At 45.7% G+C, this 21,207-nt stretch overlaps 1 protein-coding gene across 1 annotated transcript in view; it reads right to left on the minus strand.

Moving 5' to 3' along the window:
- The window catches only part of ABL1 (ABL proto-oncogene 1, non-receptor tyrosine kinase), a 171,710-nt gene that overhangs the window by 116,018 nt on the left and 34,485 nt on the right, over positions 1-21,207 (minus strand). The gene's annotated exons all lie outside the window — the stretch shown is intronic.

Here is a 21,207-nt window from a genome sequence, read left to right on the forward strand (position 1 = left end):
GGATGACTACAAAAGGGCCGCACAAGGGAATTCTAGGGGGTGATAGAACTGTTCTGTATCTCAAAAGTGGTGGCAATTTCACAAGTGTATGTATTTGTCAAAGTCCATAGAACTGTATAATAAAGAAGGGGAATATTATGATATGTAAATTATACCTCAATAAACCTGACTAAAAAATAATACAATACAATACAATAAAAGACTAGGGGCCGGGGACGGTGGCTCACACCTGTAATCCCAGCACCTTGGGAGGCCAAGGTGGGTAGATCACCTGAGGTCAGGAGTTTGAGACCAGCCTGGCCAACACGGTGAAACCCCATTTCTACTTAAAAAATATATATACAAAATTAGCCAGTCATGGTGGTGCACACCTGTAATCCCAGCTACCTGGCAGGCTGAGGCAGGAGAATCGCTTGAACCCGGGAGGTGGAGGCTGTAGTAAGCCAAGATAGCACCATTGCACTCCAGCCTGGACAAGAGCGAAACTCCAACTCAAAAAAAAAAAAAAAAAAAAAAGACTAGGGCCATAGTTTGGCTCTCCAAATTAAAGCTAAAGAAGTTGCATTCCATAAAAGTTAAACAACAACTGATTAAACTGTTTTGCTCTATAACCGACCTACTCTAGTTGGACCTTTGGCCCTTACTAACTTTATAACTACCTTTTATAATAGTTACAAGTTATTGATCTAACTATACAACAAGCACTATTCTGTTTCTTTAGGTTTACTGCTTAATTTTCTGTGCCAATGACAGATGTATGTGAAATAAAAAGTGAAAAATTCCCCCTCAAGTCTCCAGGCCATACCCACCCCGATCCATTACACTCTCAAAAGATAACCACTATCGACAGACCTTTCTCAACATATTTACAGACCCAATTTTTCTCTGTAGTATAAATGGGATTATATTACCCTTGCTTTTCCATTGAACACATTGAACACATCAATCCACATAAAACTACCTCTAGCTCTTTAACAGCCACAGAGTGTTGTACAGAATGACAGCCACCATTATGTAGCTGTTCCCAATGAACAAATATTTAAGTTACTTCCAATTGTCTCTAGTTAGGTTTCTCATAGAGGTTTTAATTTAATTCTCACAAAGACCCTATAGAGTGGGCCTATTATAGACAGGTCCTCCAAGGCTTGCAAGGATGCACTAATTCGTTCCTTCAACAAAGACTATTCTGTGCCAGGAACACGACAGCAGACAGGGTCAGACAGAGCCTTGGCCATCAGGTAACTTACTACCGTTCTTCTTCACTGGCTCTAACAAGCAACATCCCCCAGACCAGTGCAAAGCCAGGCTGATGCAAGGGCTCTGGGGAGGCCTTTCAGCCTAGCTGGGGGCAGGGTGGTCATCAGTGGAAACTTCCTGTTTCTGCTCCTTGGTGCTGCCTCACTTCCACCGCCATCAGACTGAGGATACACAGCTAGTCGTCACTGGCTCTGTCCTGGGGGCACTTTGCTCTTGCCAGTGACAGTCTTCCATATGCTCTGAGTTGCTGCTAAATGCCCGTGCACACCAAGCCTCCCAAGTTACAGACCTAGCAGAGCATGAATTATTTTACAAATTCACAAATGTAGCAACCAAGTAAATCCTGCTGCCAGTCTTTCCATCAAGAAGGAAACAGAAAAAGCGGAGGCTGCAAGCTCTAATGCTTACAGGGTTCAGGAAGTTGTACACATAGGAGTGTATGGGGGTTGGGGGGAAGGGGGCTCTCCCATCTGGGTGATGCTGTTCAAGAGAGCAGCAGCTACTCAGCTCCAGCAGATAGCTACCATGTGAAAACGCAGGGTTTTGGAAGTAAAATATATTGTTTTTAAAAAATTACGATGGAAATCTTAAAACTTCCTAATTTTTAAATCCACAGGTTCCACTTCATTTTTTTTCCTCGCAATTTCCATGTTAATTAAACCAAGTCATTTGTTGTGCAGAATTCCCACCAGTCTAAATCTTGATGATTGAATTTAACATGTCATTTTCTTCTGCATGAAACTTTATTTTCTCAAATGCAGGTGGCCATTTCTGTTTAAAAGAGATGTCCTGTTTGTGAATGTGTGTGTACGTGTGTGTGAGTGTGCACACACATGCACACGTGCACTTTACTTCAGGGAGCTTGCCTGTGGCTGCTCTGAGGAATCAAATGTGTTCCCTTTTCATAAAACCTGCAGCTCCTCCAGAACTAAAACTCGGTATTCAAATATGAGGTCAGGCCGGGCGCAGTGGCTCCTGCCTGTAATCCCAGCACTTTGGAGGGCCCAGGCGGGTGGATCACCTGAGGTCAGGAGTTCGAGACCAGCCTGGCTAACATGATGAAACCCCATCTCTACTAAACATACAAAAATTAGCCAGACGTGGTGGCAGGCACCTGTAATTCCAGCTACTCAGGAGGCTGAGGCACAAGAATCGCTTGAACCCAGGAGGCGGAGGTTATAGTGAGCAGAGATTGTGTCACTGCACTCCAGCCTGGACAACAGAGTGAGACTCCGTCTCAGAAAACAAGAAGTCAGACTCTCCACTGTAACATGGCATTCTGAGGCCATGTGAGTCTTTAGAAGAATGGGATCGCTAAGGGACTCCTGGAATTCCAAACAGATCTATCAATAATTGAATGAGGTAGTTTCAGATGGCATGAGCTGCAAAGAAATGAAAAGGGGAAGAGGACAAAGAGCTGATGCTGGTGTGGGTACTGTGGCCTGGGCCATCAGGGAAGGTCTTTCCGAAAAGATGCCACGTGAGCTGGGGCCTGCATGGGTCTGAAAGAGCCAGGCACCAGAAGCTGAGTGAAGGGCAGGGCCCAGGGAACCCTAAGAGGAAAAAGCACTGGCAGTAAACAAAGGGAGTGACAGGAGGGAAATTCGAGAGGGAAACCAGGCCCAGACCACGCAGGCTGTGGAGAGAAGCTGAACATTACTCTAACTGAGATGGGTACCCATCGAGGGACAGGAAACTGGGTAGTGAAAAGATCTGATGTAAGTTTCTAAGGGAGGGTCTCTCTGCTAGCAGAAGGAGGACAGACCCAGATGGCAACAGGAGGCTGGGAAGTCTTTGAGATCAGAGCCGGGGCAAGGCAGGGTGGGGCCGGGGTGGTAGCCCTGACAGCAGAGCAGTGGGTGGTGTGAGATTTATTCTAGGCACTTGTTACTGTATCGGACAAGAAAGAGAGGGCAGAGGAGGAGGCAAGGATGAAAGCTAGAGGGTGGCAAGGCCCTGGGGGGAGATGATGCTGGGGTCACAGGCTGTGGCCTTGTCCCCAAGTCCTAAGGCATCAAAAACAGACAAGGCCAGGTTTGGTGGGAACTCACTAACTCAAAAGAAAAGGCCCCTGCAAGTGCCTACACTTCCTCATCTTCCTAACCACGGGGCACACTCATTTGTATCCCAATGAGACACATCCAGTACCTGCACCCTCCAGCTCCCTGTCAGAAGCCACCAGTGGTGGGGCCGCCCTTCACTGCATGTTTACCACTCTTTCCTCAGGGCCCTACGCAGAAGTCTGTCTGCGGTCATGGATCTCTTCCTGGGCCTACAGTAAGGCATCTGTCCTGACAGTAAGGCATCTGTCCTGCCCAGCAAGACCCGCCTTCCAGGCTCCAGTCATCCGCATGCCCCTGAGCAGGCTGGCGGGGGCACTGGGGGCCGAGGCTGCTTGGTATGTGTCTGTGAGTGCCATGGCCGCATTCTTGAGAGCGCACCAACGCATGCCACAGCCCGGGGCCCTCACAGTCACAAGCTCCTGAGCAGCAGTTTCTCTGCAAGCCTGGGAAACAGGTCGTGGGCGATGACCTGCACCCACTTCATCTCCATCTGCCAAATACAGTCTGATGAATTCACCCAATTCTTCCCTTTATCTTTTCTTTCCTCAGGGAAGCACTCAAATATGAGACCAACACCCTGTCCTTGTGACAGTTTCTTTACCAAATTCTGCTGACAAACTGTTTTTCCACCAAGCCACCACAGACAAGTGATTAGTTTGGTCATTGCCAGGATTAAGAAAACCTGCCTATTATGCCCCATTAGATTCACAGTAACTTTCCAAAATTTCAATATGTGTTCAAGCATTAAATCTGTGGCATAAAGAAGAAAGCAGTAAAGGGAACTGGGGGGCCTAAAGAACAGAAGAGAAACACAAAGGCTGTCAGGTCTACTTGTGCCTCTACGTTACCAAATGACTTTCATTTCCTTCCTTATAAGAGAAATGAATACTGATCCGTCACTGTTAACACTCAGGTACACTGACGTACCCAGTAGACCTTCCAGAAGGGCAACTGGCAATATGTATCAAAAACCTTTAAAAGTTTCTATTCTTTTGATGTAGAAATTCCACTTCTAGGAATTTATCGTAAGGCCATAAGAATGTACAAAAATGGATCATGAAGGTTCTGGGAGAAAAACTACAAACAATAGAAGCATTTGAGGCTTAGGGAAATGAATCATGGCCTATCCAACACCACATGGATTTCCATGTAGACAGGATTTCCATCCTGCTAGCTACACGTTTTGAAGTGGGGAGCAGCACCCAGGTGGCCCCCGGGTTGCTGGCTGTAGCACTGTCATAACCAAACCAAAGCCTCCCCTTGTACCTCTGAAAAAACCCCTTGAGAAGCTGATGAAGGATATGGACCTCCTCGCCCAAAAATAGCAAACCCAAAAACCAATAACCAAACATGAGACTGCACAAATGTTTGCATGTAACTTCAGGAAGCCTTAAAAGTCCAGAGGAAAGCAAATCATTCATATTTAACAACAAAAAAATCATCTTGACAAAATGATGAATTCTGAAAATGATCAACTCTGGCCAAAAAGAAAAGGGTGGAGGAACTTGTCTTTGGTTAATCAGCACACTACAAATTCTACTTGTATCCCTTGTATCCTCTTTTTTTTTTTTTTGAGACAGTCTTGCTCTGTCACCCAGACTGGAGTACAGTGGCACAATCTTGGCTCACTGCAACCTCCACCTCCCAGGTTCAAGTGATTCTCCCACCTCAGCCTCCCAATTAGCTGGGACTACAGGCATGCGCCACCACGCCCAGCTAATTTTTGTATTTTTAGTAGAGACAGGGTTTCACCATGTTAGCCAGGCTGATCTCGAACTCCTGACCTCGTGATCCACCCGCCCTGGCCTCCCAAAGTGCTGGGATTACAGGCATGAGCCACTGTGCCTGGCCTTTTACTTGCCTCCTCTTAAGTGACATTATTCATCCAAGCCCAAGGTGTCAGGGACCCAAAACACAACATATCTGACCTTACGCATAACAAGCAAAAGAAAACACAGTGCCACCACGAAAAAGAAATCTGCACAGGTGTCCAGGTTTATCGAATGCATACATCAGAAGGAGAATCTGATGCTGCTAAATAAGCTAAACATATTGTTACAAGAAGAAGCACAAAGCACAGTCCCCCTAATGGAAGGGGGAACTTTGAACATGGGAAAGAGTCAGCAATACAGTTCAGTCCCAACCAACAGGACCAGAGCTAGTTCCCTCCAGCAATAATGAAATAAAACTTGAAAAGCTCTGGACAGATGCCTCCTACACACAAACCTCACTTCACAGAAGAAACGCACTCCAGAAAACTCGGCTCCTATTTTCTCCCCTGGTTTCTGGGGTAAGCTCAGCTATATTCCTAGAGAAGAAAGATCTCCCTCAAGGACACAGTGATGTGTGTGTCCTGGCCTCTCTGACCCTGGCCCGCCTTGCTGTCTCCTCCAGGCCATGCGCTACTGCAGGCAGTGCCTTCCCACTCAGGACCTTCCTACAAACCTCCCCTCAGCCTGGAACACCCTCACCTCCCAAACGCCCACTCAGCGGCCCAGTCTCTGCCTAAGTGTCTCCTCTGGGAAGCCTCTTCTGCCCGGTCCCTGCCCCCATTATGTTAGGTTCATGTTCCCCTTGTGCTGGCAGGGGGTGGTAGCGGTACACGTGCCATTATGATGCTCATTTTACAGGCAGCGAGTGGCAAGCCTCCAAAATGCCCCCACTGATTCCCGGCGCATTTGCTGAGTGAGTGCCCTCCCTCACTGAATAGGGTAGACTGGGGAACCAACAGGATACTGCAGAACAGCAGGGTAGCATCTGTGATTATAAAGACATGTCACTTCTGCCTTGTGATCTCTTGGATTACTTGCTCTGGGGAAACCTGCTGACATGTTGTGAGGACATGCAAGAAGCATGTGGAGAGGTCCGTGTGGCAAGGAACTGTGGCCTCCTGTCAACTGCCAGCACTGCTCGCCAGCCCTGTGAGTGAGCCATCTTGGAGGCAGGCCTGCCAGCCCCAGTTAAGCCTTCAGATGACTCTGCAGTCCCAGCTGAAATCTTGTCTACAATCTCATGAGAGACCACAAGCTAGAACCACTCAGCTAAGCCACTTCTGAATTCCTGATCTAACAGACCTCAAGGGCAAGAACCATGACTGTCCTTTTTAATATTATAGCCCAACCTAACACCAATATAATATACCTGGCATATTGTAGGCATTGTGTTAAGAGAATGAACAAATGGAATTAATTAAATGAAAAAAAATCAGAAAAATGTTGAGTGGATGGTAGAGTGACATGCTCTATTCTTTACTTTGCTAAATTTAAATTTTTTTCCACAATTAACATGTATTATGGGGTCACTTCACTTGGATTCAATTTGAACTAGAACCTGAAATGAAAAAAAAAAAGCAATTATCCAAATGTCCCAGGGCAGGGGAACCAGAAAGAAGTGCAAAGGCCCTGAGGCTGAAACAAATGTCATACTGAAGAAACAGAAAGATGGGCCAACGATACATGAAGCGATGCTGGGACCTAGGCCAGATCTTGGTTATATGCTTGGCTTTTTTTGAGACGTGGAAGGAGAAGCTATTAGGTTTTAAGCAGAGGAGCAACATGATCTCATTTGCATTCCTGAAAGATTATTCAGGTTTCCTTTTCTTTTTTATTTTTGAGATGGAGTCTCGCTCTGTCACCAGGCTGGAGTGCAGTGGCGCCATCTTGGCTCACTGAAAGCTGCACCTCCCGGGTTCATGCCACTCTCCTGCCTCAGCCTCCCGAGTAGCTGGGACTACAGGCATCCGCTACCACACCCGGCCAATTTTTTGTATTTTTAGTAGAGAAGGGGTTTCACCGTGTTAGCCAGGATGGTCTCGATCTCCTGACTTTGTGATCTGCCTGCCTCAGCCTCCCAAAGTGCTGGGATTACAGGTGTGAGCCACCACGCCCAGCCAGATTATTCAGGTTTTCATATGAAAAATAAGTTGCAGAGGAGGAAGACTGAAAGCAGGAGTATCAGTAAGGAGGCTATTGCACAAGCCCACAGGAAGTGATGGACTCGATCAGACACCCCTGTAAAGTGTTCAGCAAAACCCTGCACATTCAACACACCCAACAACTGTTAATTTCTTTGTAAATGCTCAGTTTGAAAGTCACTATAAACAAGTTTCCCAAAAGTGCACACACATGCACACCACACAAATTTAAAAATTACCATGTTTTATATTCAATGGCACAGAAGAATATTTACAATATATATATATTTAAAGGCAAATGAACAAAAACAGCCTATCTACTATGAACCCTCCTTCAGACAAGAGTGGCTACGGCAGAGAAATACATGTTACCACAAGGTGGTTATCTCTGGGGGTGGGGTTCTAGGTGACTGTTACCTTCTTCAGCATCTCTTTCTGTACTTGTGAATTTTTTTTTTTTTTTTTGAGCTGGGAGTTTCGCTCTTGTTGCCCAGGCAGAAGTGCAATGGCGTGATCTCGGGTCCCCGCAACCTTCGCCTCCCAGGTTCAAGTGATTCTCCTGCCTCAGCCTCCCAAGTAGCTGGGATTACAGGCACGCGCCAGCACACCCAGCTAATTTTGTATTTTTAGTAGAGACGGGGGTTTCCCCACGTTCGTAAGGCTGGTCTCGAACTCCCGACCTCAGGTGATCCACCCGCCTCGGCCTCCCAAAGTGCTGGGATTACAGGTGTGAGCCACTGAGCCCAGATGTGAATTTTCTTATTAAATAATGAGCATTTATTTATTTTGTAATGTGATGAATATAAAATCACTTTCATTTGTCAAATAAAAGAGAAAAAAAACCTGTAACTTTCCTGTATACTAAAAAACAAAATTTGAAGAAATGGTTAGTCTTACTAAATGAAGATTCAAATTACTTCAGAGAAGTAATGTTCCTATTAATGTGGGTGTTCTGATCACACCATAGCACTGGAGTGGCACCACGCGTGATGCGGAAAAGAAATTCTGCGCTCATTGTTTGATGAAGGTCAACAGCTTTCGATGCCTAATAATGACTTTTGAAAAAATTAAAAGGGGAGTTGATTAAAATAGGGGTTTTTCAGCATGTCTTGATTTTGTCCTCCTTCCGGTCTGAATAATGCTTTAAAAGAGGGACCTTTCCTTCACAAGGGAGAGAGAAAAGACCATGGGAGGCTTCAGGGTAGGGAGGGACTGGCAGATTTACAGACTAAGTCCTTATCATGAGGAGAAAAGAGAGATGCCATTCTCCCACCTAGAAGTCAATGATGAGATTTTAATGGTATGCCAAAGGCTGTGAATGGTCATAAAAAGGGGAGGAAATAGGCTGGGCGCAGTGGCTCACGCCTGTAATCCTAGCACTTTGGGAGGCCAAGGCGGATGGATCACGAGGTCAGGAGATCGAGACCATCCTGGGTAACACAGTGAAACCCTGTCTCTACTAAAAATACAAAAACATACCGAAAACAAAATATTAGTAGCCAGCCATGGTGGCGGGCGCCTGTAGTCCCAGCTACTCGGGAGGCTGAGGCAGGAGAATGGTGTGAACCCGGGAGGCGGAGCTTGCAGTGAGCCGAGATGGCACCACTGCACTCCAGCCTGGGCGAAAGAGCGAGACTCCGTCTCAAAAAAAAAAAAAAAAAAAAGCAGGGGCCGGGGAGGAAATAGCACTTTGGGGGGGCTGACCACGAGGTCAAGAGATTGAGACCATCCTGGCCAACATGGTGAAACCCCGTCTCTACCAAAAAATAACGCAAAAATTAGCTGAGTGTTGTGGCCCGTGCCTGTAGTCCCAGCTACTCGGGAGGCTGAGGCAGGAGAATCTCTTGAACCTGGGAGATGGAGGTTGCAATGAGCCGAGATCGCGCCACTGCACTCCAGCCTGGTGACAGAGCGAGACTCCATTTCAAAAAAAAAAAAAAAGTGGGGGAGGAAATAAATCTAGTCTCCCAAAAAGTTTACAAGAGAAATTTTCTTCCTTAACAACTAGAGAAGCAGTACACTGAGAATTTAGTTTCCTAACATTGTAAGCAGAAAAGTCATCTCCCAATATTTTCAGTTATTTTATGAGGGTCAGTGATGCAGCCACTTGAAAAAGATCAGAATACATCCTACTTTCAAAAACCCTTGACATCTGTAAGACTTGGAAGGTTCTATGTTAAGACAACTGAAAGAAATCCAGGAACAACAGATTTCTTGTTTCAATCAGTAATGATCAGGGGGACAGTAGCTTCTATTACAAACCCAAAAGGAACAGGAATCCTAATGGCCAACAGTGTCCCAGTTCTTAATAGTGAAGTCCTACACTAAAGGACTGATGTTAAGGAGGGAGCTACTGTTTACCCTTGGTACAGCAAAATGACATCCCAACAGCACCATGATCTGCAGGCAAGGCAATGGCAAAGTTAACCCAAATTGGTCTGTGACCCAAGCATAAGGGGACTAGCCACATTTCAATCAGGTTAAATCTTTAAAACTAAACAACTGGCTGGGTGTGGTGGCTCATGCCTGTAATCCCAGCAGTTTAGGAGGCTGAAGTGGGAGGATTGCCTAAGCCCAGGAGTTAGAGGCCAGCCTGGACAACGTAGTGGGACTCCGTCTCCAAAAAAAAAAAAATTAAATTACCTAAATGTGTGGCACAAGCATGTAGTCCCAGGTAGTTGGGAGGCTGAGATGGGACAATCACTTGAGCCTAAGAGGTTAGAGCTACAGTGAGCTGTAACTGTGCCACTGCACTCCAGCCTGAGCAACAGAGCGAGACCCTGTTTCAGGAAAAAACAAAACAAGAAACCTAAACAATGACAGCGTGTCCTAGGGGAAGAAATGTGAGGCCTCCTATACTGGCTCCACCACTGAGACATGGTCTCCAGCCAGTTTCAGTAGAAAGATGCCTGGCTAGTATGAGGTTGGTGCAAAAGGAATCACAGCTTTTACACTGTTGGAATTTGCCATTTGATATTCGAGTACATTCTTAAATAAATGTGGTTATGTTATACATTATTTTAATGGGCATTTCTCGCTTTACATTTTTTTGCTAATGACTTATTCCTTGCTGTTTATGTTTACTTTAGACTGTGAAAATGATGTTAGACAAAAAGCAAATTCGAGCAATTTTCTTATTCAAGGTCAAAATGGATTGTAAAGCACCGGAGACAACTCGCAACATCAACAACGCATTTGGCCAAGGAGCTGCTAATGAAACGTACAGTGCAGTGGTGGTTCAAGAAGTTTTACAAAGGAGATGAGAGCCTTGAAAATGAGGAGTGCAATGACCGGCCATCAGAAGTTGACAACGACCAGTTGGGAGATCACAGAAGATGATCCTCTTACAACTATAAAAGAAGTTGCTGAAAAACTCAATGTTGACCATTCTATGATCGTTTGGCATTTGAAGCAAATTGGGAAGTTAAGCGGGTCCCACATCAGCTGAGCAAAAATTAAAAAAAAATCATGTTTAAGTGTCGTCTTCTCTTCCTCTACGCAACAACAAACCATTTCTTGATCGGATTGTGATGTGCGACGAAAAGTGGATTTTATACGACAAACAGCGATGACCAGCTCAGTGTTCGGACCGAAAGAGGTTCCAAAGCACTTCCCAAAGCCAAACTAGCACCAAAAAAAGGTCATGGTCACGGCTTGGTGGTCTGCTGCCTGTGTGATCCACTACAGCCTTCTGAATCCTGGCGAAACCATCACATCTGAGAAGTATGCTCAGCAAATCGATGAGATGCACCGAAAACTGCAATGCCTGCAGCTGGCACTGGTCAACAGGAAGGGCCCAATTCTTCTCCATGACAACACCCAACCGCACATCTCACAACCAACGCTTCCAAAGTTGAATAAATTGGGGCCAGATGCGGTGGCTCACACCTGTAATCCCAGCATTTTGGGAGGCCGAGGTGGATGGATCACTTGAGGTCATGAGTTCAAGACCAGCCTGGCCAACATGGGGAAACCCCGTCTCTACTAAAAATATGAAAATTAGCTGGGCATGGTGGCGCATGCCTGTAATCTCAGCTACTTGGGAGGCTGAGGCAGGAGAATTGCTTGAACCCAGGAGGCGGAGGTTGCAGTGAGCCGAGACTGCGCCACTGCATTCCAGCCTGAGCGACAGAGTGAGACTCCGTCTCTGGTGGCTCATGCCTGTAATCCCAGCACTTTGGGAGGCCAATGCGGGTGGATCACCGGAGGTCAGGAGTTCCGAGAGCAGCCTGGCCAACATGGTGAAACCCTGTCTCTACTGAAATACAAAAATTAGCCAGGCGTGGTAGTGCACGCCTGTAATCCCAGCTACTCGGGAGGCTGAGGCAGGAAAATGGCTTGAACCCAGGAGGTGGAGGTTGCAGTGAGCCAAGATCACACCACTACACTCCAACTTGGGTGACAGAGCGAGACTCTGTCTCAAAAAAGAAAAAAAAAAATCTTAGCCACTCTGCAAAACACAATAGAGATAATATACGTCAAGCACCCAGTCCGATACCTGGGTCAGAGTAAGTGCTTGACATAAGTTAGCAAATCATCTAAGTACTATTAACAACATCTCTTCAAGGAAGGGATTATTATAAGCCCCATTTTATAGCTAAGAGAACTGAGGAGAAAAGAAGGGACAGCACCTGGGTGTGCCCTGGAGGGGCCATTGCTTCTTCACTTTCTCAAAATCTTCATCAACTTTCTCCAGTCTTTCAGGTAAAATTTTGGTTTTCTTTCTTTTTATTTGAGACACACATTAAAAAAATGCCTGGCTGGGCGCGGTGGCTCATGCCTGTAATCCCAGCACTTTGGGAGGCCGAGGCGGGTGGATCACAAGGTCAGAAGATCCAGACTAGCCTGGCTAACACAGTGAAACCCCATCTCTACAACAAAATACAAAAAAAATTAGCCGGGCGTGGTCGTGGGTGCCTGTAGTCCCAGCTACTCGGGAGGCTGAGGCAGAAGAATCACTTGAACCCAGGAGGCGGAGGTTGCAGTGAGCTGAGATCGCACCACTACACTCCAGCCTGGGTGACAGAGCAAGACTCTGTCTCAAAAAAAAAAAAAAAGGCCTGGAGTGCAGTGGTTCAACCTTAGTTCACTGCAACCTCTGCTTCCCAGGCCCAAGCGGTCCTCCCACCTCAGCCTCCCTAGTAGCTGGGACTACAAGCATGCGCTACCATGCCCCAGCTAATTTTTGTATTTTTTATAGGGACCAGGTTTCATCACGTTGCCCAGGCTGGTCTTGAACTCCTAGGCTCAAACAATCCTCCCACCTTGGCCTCCCAAAGGGCTGGGATTACAGACATGAGCCACTGTGCCTGGCCAATTTCGATTTTCAATAGGAAAATAGGACTTAATGCTTCCCCCATCTGGCTTTCTCCTCCAGGAGTCAGAGGAGCTCTTCCCGAGTGGGCTGATGCTGCTGATCTTAGAGCCTATCTTAAAGTACCTCATTCTCACCAAGTTCTGAGAATACGAACACAGCCGGCCTCAGGTTCTTCACTTACAAAGCAAACTTCTAAAAGGGTCCCAAACTGCCTTCTCACAGAGGGCCGGAAGGGAATTCTGCAGAATGGAATGTTCTGGGTCCCCCTTTCCATCGGCTCCCTGCTCTGGAGCACAGCTGTGTAGTGAAGATGACAGGCAGTGCCCTAAGGGGACTCCAGCTCTGCCCAGGAGGAGGGCTTGAAGGATTCCAAATGCCCAAATTCCAAACCATGAGCTCAAGGCAAAAAGGAGCTTTGTTTCCATTTTCTTTTAAAACACCCTCAGACATACATTCTCCAAAACCTTCTTATAGCCAAGTTAAAGAGGATACAGATCAGGCATCCCTATTAGAACACAGTCAACCAAGGCTGATGCTGCAAAGGCCAGTGTCAGGCTGACGCTGTGTTACAAGTTTCTTTTAGATATCTGAAGACACTCAGCAAGGAGCAACAACAGAAACATCCCCTTCCCCTCAACTCACACTAGCCCTAACTTCTCTTTTTTGGCAAAATGCTATCGAGCTGCCTTAAACACAGTGAGCAGAATCCCAAAAGTGAAGAGAAAATGTCAGAGTAAAACAGAGCTCAATGGCTTGGAATATAGCAACGCCAAAAAATAGCTGAAAAAGGCACCAATTTTGCTGTATTTAGACTCAAAATGTTGTAAAAGTTAAGAATTAAGTGACCCACTGAATTAGCCAATTTGAAATCTAAAGATTGCTGCAACAGTGTGTGGGAAATCTGAACAAATGAAATGGCAACCTTTCATTTGACAAAAAAAAAAAAAAAAATTAAAACTTCCATACAAATGCAGGAAGCCCAAGAGGCAGAGCTCTCTCCAGGAAAACAGAATGAGAAAGCTCTCTGCTAACCAGGTCTGTCAAATGTCAAGGAGAAAAGGGAAATGAGAAAACAAAGCCTCCCAAAGTCAACTGCCTTTCTAAATCAGTATAAATACCACAGCATTTGGATTTGTTGATCTTTTCATTTAAAAACCTGTTCTTCTCTATGAGAAAAGTGGTTGCCCCTTTTCTCACAGACTTGCTTCCTTTGAAATAATACTAAGTGGCTTACATAAGGGGCCATCTACTATGCTATCAAGTCATTTTTTTAATAAATGAGAAGTGTAATCAACTTTTCTCTGTGTTTTGACAAAAATTCATCTATGATATTACAGAGTGCTGCTGCTGCACACGGAAGCCCTTGAAGGACAGGCCCTGAGCTGTGTCCTCATCCTCCTCGGCCACCAACCTCGCAGCTAGAACTGCCGTCTGCAGATGGAAGGTCACAGTCCTGATCTCTGGAGGCCAGGAAGAGCGGCAGACTGCCAGGATTCCGCCAACCCCCAGAAACCCAGGAAAAGGAGCTTCAGGGCCGGTGGCAACGTCATTTGCTCAAGAAGACAGAGTTCTGGTTTTTCCAAGATGGAAAACAGAGGAGAATTCGTCAAAAGGGTCTCCTAACTCATACACTATTACAGCCTTATGAATGAACAGGAACACCATGTGAGGGGGCACGTCTTGCTGAACTCAAAGGAAATACGTCCTACCAGGCAATTATTCTGATCATTATAGTTGATTCTTTCCAGAGACCATGAACATGCAGATAGTGATGAGTGAGCAACACATATGCAGAAAGCACTGAGGGGACAGAGTACACAGAGACTGTTCTGTCAATGCTACTACTGAAGCAGGTCGACAAGCAAAGCCTCACCTTCTGCACAAGGAGGAACTACAGGGAACCACCCTACTCTACGAATGTCACCCCCATTTCTAGTCACCAGACTCACAGTCATGGAATCATTTTTACCTCTCTCCCCTCTGACCAATCCCACATCCAAGATGCCTACTGGTGTCCTCTGCCTTTCTTCAGGCTCTTCTCACGTCCTACTTAAGGGTACTCCTTTCCACTCCCAACCTAAATTCAGATTACAGAATAATTTTCTTAAATCATAGCTCTGATATTTTAACAAATTCCTTCAACAACTATTTACTGAAGATCTACCATGTGCCAAGTACTGTTCTAGGTGCTCAGGACACCTTTGTGGAGCTTTCATGGTGCTAATATCTTACTGGGTATGTATAATGCCCAATGCCCACCAAATATCTCCAAAATCTTTGGCTTGGTACTCAAGGTCATCTTTGAGGAAGCCCAAACATGCTTTCCTGCCTTACTCCACGTACTCCTCTGACTATCCTAGCCAAGCCATTCCTAACACCCTTTGCCCTTTCCCACCTGAATATATCTTCTCTCCCTGAGCAGACAATAATCTCCCTGAGAGCAGAGGCCCTATCTATTCCCTAGTCCGCTTGTTAAAAGCACTCAGAAAAGGAAGAGTGCTGCGAAGCCCCGCACAGTATTCAAACCCCATCTATATCTTCCTATCTTGCCTCTCCTTTAATACCTCCAATGACCAATAATCACTGGCTTCCAAAACCCCCCCCACTACTTGATTGCTCTCATTATCTGAAAGCTCTTTTCATACTGAGTCCAAATGTGCCTTATTTTGTGGCTTCCATCCACAGCTCCTAATTGTGCCTTCCAAAGCAGTGTAGGGTGAGACCAACTCCCCTTTACATGATAGTAAATATTTTTTTCTTTTTTTTTTTTTTGAGACAGAGTCTTGCTCTGTCACCCAGGCTGGAGTGCAGTGGCACGATCTCAGCTCACTGCAAGCTCCGCCTCCCAGGTTCACGCCATTCTCCTGCCTCAGCCTCCCGAGTAGCTGGGACTACAGGTGCCCACCACCACGCCCGGCTAATTTTTTTGTATTTTTGGTAGAGACGGGGTTTCACCATGTTAGCCAGGATGGTCTTGATCTCCTGACCTCATGATCCACCCGCCTCAGCCTCCCAAAGTGCTGGACTACAGGCGTGAGCCACTGCACCCAGCTTTTTTTTTTTTTTTTTTTTGAGACGAAGTCTCGCTTTGTAACCCAGGCTGGAGTGCAATGGCGCAATCTTGGCTCACTGCAACCTCCGCCTCGCAGGTTCAAGTGATTCTCCAGTCTCAGCCTCCCTAGTAGCTGGGATTACAGGTGTTCGCCACCACGTTCAGCTATTTTTTGTATTTTTAGTAGGGACGGGGTTTCATATGTTGGCCATGGCTGGTCTCAAACTCCTGGCCTCCGGTGATCTGTCCGCCTCAGCCTCCCAAAGTGCTGGGATTACAGGAAATGAGCCACTGCACCCAGCCACCAAGGGGTATTCTTAACAGAGATGGCAGCAGCACACCCTAATTTTCATGTTGGCCATGTTCTTCTGAGGAATGAATGAATACATACATACATGCAGTGACTAGCTTTGGGAAGAGAAGACTACTTATTGGTTGCTTTTTGGGGCCAGGCACTATACCAGGCATTTACCATACAGGCATTCTATACTTCACCCTCATAGCAACCCTGCAGTAGGGCAAGAAAGCATGTTTGGGCTACTTCAGAGAAGACCTTGAGTGCCAAGCCAAAGATATTATAGATATTTGGTAGGCAGCAGGAGTTACAGTTCCCAGTAGGATGCTGGTACCATGAAACCTCCATAAAAGTATCCTCAGAACCCTATCTTAAAGATGAGAAAGTTAAGGGTTACAGAAATGAAATAACATGCCCAAGATCTCACAACAGCTATGAAGCAGAGACAGGATTCACATCTAGGCCTGCCTGCCTTCAGAATCTGGGCACTTCATCACTTAACTTATCTGGTTAATGGTGCTTAGCCTCTGTCGGGTCATCGTCCCCTTTGAGAATCTAATGAAAGAAAAATGTTCTTGTGCACATTCCCAAGTGTGCATAAAATTACAGGGTTCAAAGCCTCCCTACATTATACCCATACATCTTCATATCAGGTTAAGAATTTGGAGCGAATATGGTGGATGGATAATCCATAGCCATTCCATCCTCCTTCCAGGGTCCCTTCTTTTCAAATAGTGCGGAGGCTGAAAATCTAACAGACACATCACCACCTCCCCTGCACCTACAGTTTAAATGTGATTTAGGGTCTGCAAGTTGGATACAATCACATGAGATTTGGAAAGCAGATGGGAGGCCCAGCACACATCTGTTGCTTCTGCCGTTGCTGTGGGCAAGCCCGGCTGGAAAGCATTTGGTTTTCTGAGGCAGGACGAGCAGTCCTGTGTCCAGGCACTGGCTTCATGGGTGTTGAGGAGCAGAGTGCAGGATATCAATTTTGCTGGCTGACCATACCTGGCTCTGGAGCCAGGAGCAGTAAGGCTTTGATTGTGGCAGAGATTCTACAGCTGACACCTTCCCAATTCCTGAAGAGGCTGCAGCTTCCTCAGTGGCCCAGGTCTATGAGGCCGTTCCATCTGGGAATCACTCATGAAGCCCAACCAAGAACCTGCTTTTTCAGCCCTCCCCATAACTGTTAGCTATATAATAACTATAATAAACCCCTTCCCATTAAAAATAGTAGGTTTGGCCAGGCGCGGTGGTTCATGCCTGTAATCCCAGCACTTTGGGAGGCCAAGGCAGGTGGATCACCTGAAGTCAGGAGTTCAAGACCAGCCTGGCCAGCATGGTGAGCTGCTGTCTCTACTAAAAATACAAAAATTTAGCTGGGTGTCGTGGCACGTGCCTGTAGTCCCAGCTACTCGGGAGGTTGAGGCAGGAGAATCACTTGAACTGGGGAGGCAGAGGTTGCAGTGAGCCGAGATCGCGCCACTGTACTCCAGCCTGGGCAACAGAGTGAGACTCCATCTCAAAAAAAAAAAAAAAAAAGCTGAATAAAAAAAACAAGTTTCAAAAGGACATGTACAAAATGATAACATTTATGTATTCTTAAACATTATGACACTGTCTTGCATGTTTTTAGCAAAGGTTAAAATTTCTTCACTATCCTATCAACACTCCTCTACAACTACCTCAATCCTACCAAAAAAGCTGAATAGAAAAAGAGCCATGTAGGCCGGGCGTGGTGGCTCACACCTGGAATTCCAGCACTTTGGGAGGCTGAAGGGCAGATCACCTGAGATCAGGAGTTCGAGACCAGCCTGACTAACATGGTGAAACCCTGTCTCTAATAAAAATATAAAAATTAGCCAGGCATGGTGGCGAGCACCTGTAATCCCAGCTACTCGGGAGGCTGAGGCAGAAGAATCACTTGAACCCAGGAGGCAGAGGTTGCAGTGAGCCGAGATTGTGCCATTGCACTCCAGCCTGGGCAACAGAGTGAGACTCTGTCTCCAAAAAAAAAAAAAAAAAAAAAACAGAAAGAAAAAGAAAAAAGAAAAAGAACCATGTTAGGTCAGGTGCTCATGTCTGTAATCCCAGCAATTCAGGAGGCCAAGGCCTGAGAATCATTTGAACCCAGGATGGGGAGGTTGCAGTAAGCCAAGATCACGCCACTGCACTGTAGCCTGGGCAACACAGTGAGACTCTGTCAAAAAAGAAAGGGAGTGAGGAAAGGAGGGAGGAAGGGAGGGAGGGAGGGAGGGAGGGAGGGAGGAAGGGAGGAAGGGAAGGAGGGAAGGAAGGATGATGGGGATTTTTTTTCCTTCTCTTTATCCCTACTGTTCAACTGACAAAACTTAGAAGAAATAAACTGAAAAATCCATAATGAAAAAGCCTTTACCAGCCCACCTCTAAGTATATACTTATACTTGGATATATATATATATGTATTTTTATTTTTCTTGAGTCAGGGTCTCTGTTGTCCAGGCTGGAGTGCCGTGGCACAATCATGGCTCACTGCAGCCTCAACCTCCTGGGCTGAAGTGATCTTTCCTCTTTAACCTCCCAAGAAGCTGGGAACACAGGCGTGCACCACCACACCTGGATAATTTATTTTTTTTTCAATTTTTGTAGAGATGGAGTCTTGCTATGTTGCCCAGGCTGGTCTCAAACTCCTGGGCTCAAGTGATCCTCCTGCCTCAGCCTCCCAAAGTGCTGGGATTATAGGTGTGAGCCACTGTGCCCGGCCTTGGCAATATTTTTTAAGAAAGTGACAAAATCTTCCGTAAGCATTAGCAATGGAATGGAGATCTTGTATCTCAAATTATGAAGATGAATCAACAATTTCATAAAATAATAACCCCATACATTCCTAAAGCACTTTATAGTATCCAAAGTTCTTTCACAGACATCAGCTCATCCTGATCTCCTACCCATCTGGGAGAGAGCAAAGAAAGAGTCTATCACCAGCCTCATTCAACAGATGGAGAAACAGACTCAGTTTTACCTCATCAGCTAAGTGACTTCTACAAGATCACGTGGCTTTAAGTGTCAGGATATGAGCTAGAAGCAAATATTTGTAAACAGTAAATGTTTGATCAAGTCAACATACTCTAAAGCCCGTACAACTGACAACAACTTAGTGGACCAGGCTTTAGCCCTATCATCTTTGGAGGGGATAGGCTCTGGGAGGTTAGCAAGGAAATGCCATGTAATTCTGTTTTCTGAGCCATGAACGTTTTTAGGTTAAATAACGGGCTTTACAATTTCCAGAGATTGAAGTACTGTTTATTTATACTAAACCCCCAGTGTCAAGATATGTCATTTATAGTATCCGTTCATTATTCTACTCTGCATTGCCTTTCTGAACAGAGGTTTTTAACTCTCAAATACTGGTCACCAGCATTAATTTCCCCTCATAACTACAAGAACTCAATCAACAGAAGCTACTGTGTTGAACTTGACAAAGAACCAAAAAAGAACTGAGCACAATGTATTACTATAAATCACTGCTTCAAGAGAAAATAAATAGCTAGTGCTCAAGATCTAGTATAAAATATCATTAAATGTCCCTAAAAGTGATCAACAGCAATACTAAACCAGTATGAACTACAGCCTAATAGCAGCAAAAAGATATGCCTATTTCATACTTCGGGTCATGGCTGAGGGCTGGGAGGGATAACAAATTTTTCATTTAAAAAGATTATTTGGTAGTAAATAAGCATAATTTAGAGTCTTTATTATTCATTAAAAGCTTATATAGAGGCCAAGCGCAGTGGCTCACGCCTGCAATCCCAACACTTTGGGAAGCCAAGGCAGGTGGATCACGTGAGGTCAGGAGTTCGAGACCAGCCCGGCCAACATGGTGAAACCCCATCTCCACTAAAAATACAAAAATTAGCTGGGCGGCAGTGGCGCACGCCTGTAATCCCAGCTACTTGGGAGGCTGAGGTAGAAGAACTGCTTGAACCCAGGAGGCGAAAGTTGCAGTGAGCCAAGATCACGCCACTGCACTCCAGTGTGGGCGACAGAGCAAGACTCCATCTCAAAAAAAAAAAAAAAAAAAAAAAAAAATAGCCAGGCATGGTGGCTCACGCCTGTAGTCCCAGCTATTGAGGAGGATGAGGTGGGAGGATCACTTGAGCCCAGGAGGTGGAGACTGCAGTGAGCCAAGATGGAACCACTGCACTCCAGCTTGGGTGACAGAGGGAGACTCTGTCTCAGAAAAAGGAAAAAAAAAGTGATACAACATTCAACTCTTATATTAGAGTCAGGCGTGTCACCAACTAAACAAATTTTATAAAGAAATTTAACAGACAAGATGAATCAAAGAGATGTGTAATGGATTATTGTACCATACTGTGTAACGACAAAGGCATGATCTGCTTAAGACAGCAATGTTCTTCTTTCCTTTAGTTATGATTCAGTTCACACTTTTCTTCCTCATACTTATGCAGGTTATAGGAGGAAAATTAAAAGATATGAGGTTTTCACACAAAAAGATGCTCAATCCACCTCATTAGCTGTCAGGGAAAAGCAAAACCATGATGAGATACTCACTAGAATGGCTAAAATTAAAAATACCGACAATAGCCAGTTCAGCCGAGGATACCAGGAATTCTGGCGTTGAAGGGTGCTGGTAGGAACGTGAAATGACTGCCACTCTGTAAAACAGTTTGGCAATTTCTCATGAAATTAAACACATACTAACCATATGACCTAGTGACCCATTCCTAGGTCTTTAGCCAAGTGTAGTAGGCTAAAAAATGGGCCTCCAAAAGATATGCCAGTCCTAATTACTGGAACCTATGAATGTACCCTATATGGGAGAAAAGGGTCTTTGGAGATGTGATTAACAATCTTGAGATGGGGGCATTATCCTCCGTTATCCTAGTGGGCATAAACGTAATCACAAGTGTCCCTATAAGAGGAAGACTGGGGCTGGGTACAGTGGCTCATGCCTGTAATCCCAGCACTTTGGGAGGCTGAGGTGGGCGGATTACCTGAGGTCAGGAGTTCGAGACCAGCCTGGCTAACATGGTGAAACCATGTCTCTACAAAAATACAAAAATTAGGGTGTTGTGGCGCATGCTTGTAATCTCAGCTACTTGGGAGACTGAGGCAGGAGAATCACTTGAACCCAGGAGGCGGAGGTTGCAGTGAGCCGAGGTTGTGCCACTGCACTCCAGCCTGGGCGACAGAGCAACACTCTGTCCCCACGCAAACAAAAAAAGAGGAAGACTGAGGGAGACTTGATTTTGTTTTGGTTTTTTGAGACAGGGTCTTACTCTTGCTCAGGATGGAGCACAGTGG

Source organism: Pan paniscus, chromosome 11 (assembly GCF_029289425.2).
Source record: "Pan paniscus chromosome 11, NHGRI_mPanPan1-v2.0_pri, whole genome shotgun sequence".
Lineage (NCBI taxonomy): Eukaryota > Metazoa > Chordata > Mammalia > Primates > Hominidae > Pan > Pan paniscus.